Source organism: Miscanthus floridulus, chromosome 6, assembly GCF_019320115.1.
Source record: "Miscanthus floridulus cultivar M001 chromosome 6, ASM1932011v1, whole genome shotgun sequence".
NCBI lineage: Eukaryota > Viridiplantae > Streptophyta > Magnoliopsida > Poales > Poaceae > Miscanthus > Miscanthus floridulus.
Genome location: NC_089585.1, coordinates 115447155 through 115455087, shown reverse-complemented (window position 1 = coordinate 115455087; position 7933 = coordinate 115447155). Strand labels below are relative to the sequence as shown.

The 7933-nt window shown below is 44.1% G+C and overlaps 1 long non-coding RNA gene across 1 annotated transcript; it reads right to left on the bottom strand.

Moving 5' to 3' along the window:
- Positions 1-606: 606 nt before the first annotated feature.
- LOC136459160 (uncharacterized) lies at positions 607-1811 on the bottom strand. Its single transcript, XR_010760152.1, has 3 exons — positions 1510-1811; positions 1078-1289; positions 607-799 (listed from the first exon to the last, which is right to left on the bottom strand). It is a non-coding gene; the product is annotated as an uncharacterized lncRNA (long non-coding RNA).
- Between the last annotated feature and the right edge of the window lie 6122 nt (positions 1812-7933).

Here is a 7933-nt window from a genome sequence, read left to right as displayed (position 1 = left end):
AAATACTTTGTCGAGTGGCTCGGCAAAGAATTTTTTTTTGAAATGTCTTTGCCAAGTGCCCCTGTGAAGGCACTCGACAAAGAGGATTTTTTTTAAAAAAAAATCAAAACCCTCTTTGCCGAGTGCCTTATTCTTGGCACTCAACAAAGATCCTCTTTGCCGAGTGTCATGCCCCGGCACTCGGCAAAGTTTTTTTTTTGTTTTTGGCCTTCAAATTTTTTGTGCAGCCCTTTTAAAGTATCAGAAAATCCTAGTTAGAATTTGAGGATTTTTTTGTGGCTTTTTGATATATTTAGTTACTTTATTTTGTTTACTTGAATTTTTTCAAAAAATATAAATTTGAACTGCACGTGGTACGAATAATGGAATTTAATGATTCAAAAAATGATAGTCATGTTACTGAGTGTAGTGTGAGACCGTATCCAGGAACGGACCCGAAATTTCGGACATCTTGTTCACGAAACATGACCGCGAACTTACGTGCGAAGTGTTTTTAAATTCTATAAAAAGGAAACGATGTCTGAAAATCATAAAACTTCTTGAGATATCGTGATATCGTATGTGGAAGCTATGATAAAAATTTGAGAAGGTTTGGTGAATGTTGTCACGTACGATGCTTATAAACCAGGACATCTCCATATCAGTGCATGAACATAATAACTACAAAGGATCATCTTGAAAAAAACATAGCACATCCTTAGCAATTCTCTTTATATGTCCATGTCCATAGTAATCTCCTCTGTATGTCCATTGTCCAGCCTGTAAAGCTGTAAGTACGCACCAACTCCAATTTGACTTACTGCAAAATTCCCACACAAAAAAATAAAGCCTTACATTGGTAAATAAAGGAAGAGAATCAAAATCAATAAGGCATCTAGAATAGCACTTTCAGGTGGTTATCAACCGTCCAGTTTACACAATATCATTGCTTGGTTAATATAACTGCTAGTTACGATACTTTTGGATGCATATGTCACCTATAACATGGTACTTTTAGGCAGTTACTACTGAAAGAACACTTTATTGCCTTATTGCCATCCTAAATAGCATATAATAAATAAAATCAAGAAATCTCACCTAATCATCTGATAGAGCAAAATGTGAGGTTATCAATGAAAAAGACTTTCTCCAATAACCATAAGCTTCAGGTAAATACTACCACCATTGCAGCGAAACAATATTACATTATAATTTTTCTCTTTGTGCATCCATGTAAAGGCAACATGAATGACGAAGGTGTTCTCCATATGGTAAGAGTCTTAAATCTGAAAGTCTTAACTTGGTGGTGACTGCATGGAAAGAAAGTAGACCGAAGCTTAATTACGAACTGGAGGGAATATTAACATTTAGAAATCTGAACCTGTGTTGGTATTTAAGGCTAGGCACATACAGACACAGCCGTGACATATTAGGCTCTATAGAGTTAGCAAAAGGAAATTTTATTTCTGGCTAACATCTGCTACATGTAACTGCAAAGATGAAATAATTCTTAATACATTGTGTGCGTACCTTGACATATATACTTTGCGATACCTCCCAACACGACAAGGAACCATCCCAGTGGTAGATGGTAAGGGTAGCCGCCGATTGTGCCGCCGCGGCAGGAGGCGGCAAAAGAGGCGACGAACGAGAGGACGGCGCTCTAATTTCCTGAACGTATCTGCTGAAAGAGGACAGGCATCCGCGTGGAGGAGATGAGGGCCTGACGGAGGTACGGAGCAGATCTACGATGCGACGGAGGGGCCGGAGGGGAAGGCCACGGAGGGGCCGGGGCCGAGGACGGAGGAGTGGAGGTGGCGTGAAAGCTGGTGGGAGAGGGATCTGGTTTTTACGGATTGGTGAGCACTTGGCAGCGCGGCAGGGTCGTTTGGGGACACGAATGCTGAACCGGCTGAGGCCATAGATAACCAATGTGTTGACCGGCACGGAGCAGTCATAATCGCCACGTGCAACGTAGGCACAGGCCAATTACACGCGGATGGCCTGTCGGTGCTACAATTTATTCACGGTTGAAGCTATATATATATATATATATATATATATATATATATATATATATATATATATATATATATATATATATATATATATATACACACTAATAATAATAATATCTTATTCCCTTATTAAAAAAAAAGAGATTATTCCAAATGAGCTCCATTGCAATCATAAACATCCCCTTCGGCTGCACTTGCTGGTATTCCAAATGAGCTCCATTGCAATCATAAACATCCCCTTCGGCTGCACTTGCTGGTATTCCAAATGAGCTCCATTGCAATCATAAACATCCCCTTCGGCTGCACTTGCTGGTATTCCAAATGAGCTCCATTGTAATCATAAACACCCCGTTCGGATTCACTTGCTGGTCCAGGGCCAAATTACCATGGGAGACGCCGGCTAAAAAATGTGCTGCGACGACATGTCCATAGCAGCGTCACCGATTCACCCGTCCGTTGGTTGGCCGTCCTTGCGACATGTCCAAGGCCGTACGTCTCAGCACTTATAGCTTCTTCCATCGATTCGTCACGTACTACTAGATACATCTTTATCAGCTACCGCATTCGCCAAGCTATAAGAAGGCGCGAAGCATGCTCTTTGCGACACCAAGCCATCCAAGCAATAAAACATATATAGCTCGAGCTAATTCTTCTACATAAAATCTATCTGCTGCTTGCACGGTTGAAGCGGCAGCACTCGCAATGGCTAACCACCGCGTCGCCGCCGCCCTCCTCCTGATCGCGTCCCTCTTCGTGGCGGTCGCCATATCCAGGGCCGACGCGAGGCCCACCGTGCGCCGCGACGCGCATGGACAAGGTATGCAGCTACATACTCCGACCCGTCGTCCAAGCAATCATCCGGCATGAAATGCATCTGTGCCCGTGTGTCGTTGTCTGACCGTATGATGAGCATGCGTGCCGAATGAATGAAATGCTGCAGGTTACTTGGCGGATGCTGCGGTGGCGACGGTGTCTGAGGCGGAGCCGACCTGCGACAACTGTGAGGTGCCGGAGCCGCCGGAGCCGAAAATGGAGCCGCCGACCTGCAGCACTTGTGAGTCGCCCAAGCCGGAGCCAGAGTCAGAGCTGACCTGCAACAAGGTGCACGGGGTGCAGGAAGGCGAGACGTGCTATTGCTTGGCGCAGGGCGTGGGGCTGACCCTGGACGACTTCCTCGGCTTCAACCCCAACATCTGCTGCGACAACCTCTTCATCGGCCAGTGGGTCTGCCTTGAAGCCACATCCGGTTGTCATGACTGACTTTAATTTGCACTGCCCCCCTGGTCCCTGCGTCTGCGTCGCGACGATGCTGAGTCGTGCTTTGACTTTGAATAAGGAGGCGCGTTACCTCAAAAAAAAAAAAAGAATAAGAGGCGCGTCCTATGGTGGTTTCGTTCTCTGTTATATTCCCTCCATGTATGAGCGAAGTTTTTTTTTTCTTGAATAATGTATGAGCGAAGTTTTTTCTCTCGAATAATAGCACTTTTTCAGTATTTTATAATCATGCATGTCACCCTGTCCCCGCAACACGTTTTCAGGAAAAAAATTGATTTCGTCGGTTTGGTCTCGTGTAGATGTAGTCATGCATGTGTATATGTGTTCGATCGATATGTACCGCGCGTTCGTGTGTTCTTCATTTTGTCCATCGTGTTGCTGATGCGAGGAGTTGGTATGCTGTGGACTCTGCTAATTCAACCGCCACTGTCCTAAAACGTCTCCTCGTGGTCACCACATATTTTTTTATGGTTGTACAAATTTGGACCTCTAATTAATAACCACTAAAAAATACGTCTTATGATGCTGCAGATAAATGCTACTCCCTCCGTTCCAAATTATAAGGTATTCCAACTTTCTCGAAGAGTCAAAGCATCTCAATTTTGACTAATATTATAGAAAAAATTACAAAGATTTATGATATCAAATAAGCATATTATAAAAATATAATTAATGATAGTTATTCATCATCGTAAATGTTATTATTTTAGTATATAAATTTGGTCAAACTTAAGATGTTTTGACTCTCTAAGAAAGTTAAAATAACTTACTTGGGACGGAGGGAGTATTATATAGTAAAAACTGTGCCAGGGCGCCAAGAAAACCTCGACGTAGGCCGGTTTAACCTGTGTTGAAGGGGTTTCTGATCCTTGATCCTTGGCTTGGGTAATTAATTTAGCTTTGGGTAGGAGCATGCAAGTCTACTATAGACAAGAAGGAATGATCAAGGGGCGAGGATCATAAATTGTTATCACCGTACCTTCCAAACAAAAATTCGACAAACTACGCCCGTTGATGCTCCCTTATGACCTATCACTCCAACCATGCTCACTCCGAGCGACGTCAACTTGCATCCTTAACACCCTAGCGGAGTTGTCACTACCGCTTTGGCCTCGGTCGGAATCAATGGATGCTATAATTTGTTGGCCCAGAGGTAGTTGGTTGTGTCCGATGGAGGTGGAGGCATTCGATGTCTTAGATGCCGGCATGCCCATATAGAAGTGGTGTTGCCTCCGCCCCCTCACATGCCAATAATTTTGGTGAAGTCGTGGAGGTGCTATACAATAGTACCCATTCTATTCCAAATTATAGGATATTTTGATTTTTCTACGTACATTGTCTTTATTATGCATCTAGACATAATGTATATCCAAGTACATATCAAAAATATATATCTAAAAAGCTAAAACATCTTACAATTTGGAATGGAGGGAGTACGTCGCTATCATGAATCTTGCGGGTATTGATATGCGAATTTATTTTTATACAAACGATGATTTACAATACTAGTTTTTATCATTATAGCAGAAAATATAAGAAGATAGCCCTAGGAGGCTAGGCTATCTACAGAAAAAAAAGAAAAGAAACAAAATCAACAATGCCACACACTATACAACCGGTTGACAAGCAGCAAACGCACCGCACACAACACAATCACCGCAAACTCCACAACTCAACAACAACATCAGCTATTGTCAAGGTGTTTAGTGTTAGGCCAGCGAGTTCCAATCTAACCTTTCAGCTAACGGGGCCAGACCACAAAGGCTTCATTTGAACTCGAGGGCTCCTCTCGGGTTCCAATACGAGTCTCCTGCCCCGAAGACGATACTCGAACTCAGGGGCTCTCCACTGTCCACGCCCTTACCCGAGTAGGATTCCAGGAGGACGTTTTGTGACATCCAAGGCAGCTGCTAGTCAGAGGAGCCAACATCTTCAGAAAATTAAAACACACACGTTCCAGTTCTGGCACATTACTTAATGTACTCTCCTGAGTCACAAATAATATAAGACATTTTAGATTGTCCTAAGTCAACCGTTATAAACTTTGGTTGCCTATTACCTTTTATGTATTAATGAGTTTAGATATTTGAAAACAATACGAGTAGATCAACCCTAAAATGTAGTTTTATAAATATTTATAGCAAAAACTTCTACTCAAAATTGTATTTTGGAAACCATTTCGACGTCGAAAACACTTTGGGCGTGTTTGCTTCGTGCCCTGGCCAGGGGGCTGACGCTAGGCAGCCAGCATCCACCCGAAGCTAAGCAAATCGTCTGAGGATGTTGCCTCGTCCAGGCAAGTTAGCCAGGACAGCATTCAAACATATCCTTTGTGACTAGAGGGTAGACAATAACACAATTCATTTGCATCACATCAGCACTAGGTTACCACATTATAATGATCGGCGTACTTTGACTATTTATTGCTCCTTGTATCCTACCTTTTGTAGTAATATTCAGTGTCATCTCGGCCAATAGAATCGTCCAAGTTTTAACGGTATCAAAAATATGTACAACCATTTATACGTAGCCAAAGAATCCAAATGAGAAGATTCTATGTAAAAGATGAAATCCTTGTCCAGTCAAAACTACACGATGTAGCGAACTTCAGCTGGTGCCCACTCGAGTTCAAGTCCTCGACTTGACATGGGTGCTCATATTTTTCTGAATTTATTTCAGGATTTAACGGCGCTATTCTTTCAGTGGTTGACGACGTGCCCATCAACAGCGAGGCGCGTGTGGTGACTTCGTCAATCTCGAGATTTACCGGTCCAACTCGATTTATCGATCCAACTCAGTTCTTCAGATGTGCTCATAGCGGTAAACAGTTCCTCCACTTCAACCCCAACATCAACTGCCAGAGCCTCTTCATCGGCCAGTGGGTTTATCTTGATGCCGCTCGTGCTTGATCGAGTAATCGAGTTTGAAAGCACCCTGCTTATTCCGATGTCATTACGTTTCCCAAGGAAGATGGTTCGAGCTCTGAATAAGGTGTTCTACAGCTGCTATAATGATCGGCGTACTTTGGCTATTTATCGCTCCTTGTATCCTACCTTTTGTAGTAATATTCAGTGTCATCTCTTAAGTACAATAAGCCATGTCACCTTGGCTAATAGCCAAGACAACTCAGCAAAGTCTGATGTGGAAGAGAGAGAAAACATAAGAGAGCGTGGTGGTTGACGCATGCATCGACCGGCTCGTCGTGAGCTCCTAGGTTTGTGTAGGGCCTGCTGAGGATCAATGTGAGGCTGCATGTGCGGTTCTGTTGTGGCCTGCAAATGAGAACAGAGAGTGAGGGAGGAGATAGGATGGATAGTGGTGGGTCCCACGCTATTAAAAGTATTTTTGGAATTTGTGAAGAGCCTTGGTTGTTGTATAAATTTTCTATAACACTAGTCTATACATGACATGGCTTGGCTATTAGACAAGCTTATTGGGCTTGCTCACTAAAAATCCACTTAATATTTTTTACTTTCCTACACTGTTGTGGAGTCTCCTGTCATTAGACCCTGTTTAGATCACCTGGTGTCAGATATACGGGCCAGGGGTACCTGCACCGCCCGTATATGTGACCGTCACGAGGCTATCGGCCCCGCAGTCGCCAAGGAGGAGGCCCGCAAGGGCTGACGTGATCGACCAACGTGGAGACCAAGACAAACCAAGATAGGCGTATCTGGACGATAGCTAGGATCAATCTGTTGCACATATCGTGTAACAAACTAGGAACTCAATCTGTTAGCCTGATCGCCCTCTCTGTAACCCTACCCCCTCTGCCTATATAAAAGAGGGTAGGGACCTCGGGCTCGGGATTCATCTTCCCCCATTTGAATCTACTACGTAGCTAGAAACAACAACCCCTATAATTGAGCATACGAATACAAGAGCAGCAACACCATTAGAGTAGGGTTTAGCGCGTCACTATGCCCCGAACCAGTATAAATCCTTATGTCTCGTGTGTTACCATCCGATTTCGTCTACGCGATCACGTTGCAAGTTATTGCCGGAGCTAAACAATCCGACAGTTGGCGCGCTAGGTAGGGGCCTTTCGCATACAGATTTGTTTTTTGTGTCTCGGATGGTTACTCTTTATAGGTCGAGTAAGAGCGTGATCAGGAGGCGGTCGGAGAAGGACGGCCATGGCGCCGCCACCTCCACGCGATCAAGGTAGCAATGACGTAGCAAACCCAAGATTCGAGCACAGGCTTCGACACCACCATCGCTCGATCAACTCTACCTCACCAAACTCAGAGACGCGATCGAAGTAGGACCGCTTCATCTGGCTCATCAAGTAAGTCGCTACGTCGAGTCTACTTTCTCTTAGTTTTGTCAGGAGTACCTCCTCGACACCGCACGCAAAATATGGTGTGAATCAAACCACCCAGATGATGTGGAACTACCGCCATCACTAAATGTTGTTTTGCCTAGATTCTTCGACAGGCTCAAGAGCATCGCCATGGCACACGCTTGGGAACTTTTCCCAACTCTCGCGATCAACCCTAACAGGGTCAGGGCATCCCGGATAACGAAGAAGAATCACGGGCCCGACTAGCTAAGCATCAAGCGAAGTCAAAATAGGATTATCGGGTAAATCTTGGCTACACCATGAATCTCCTGTGCCAGAATCATGGGTACACAGTAGCCCATCTCACCAAAGATTGTAA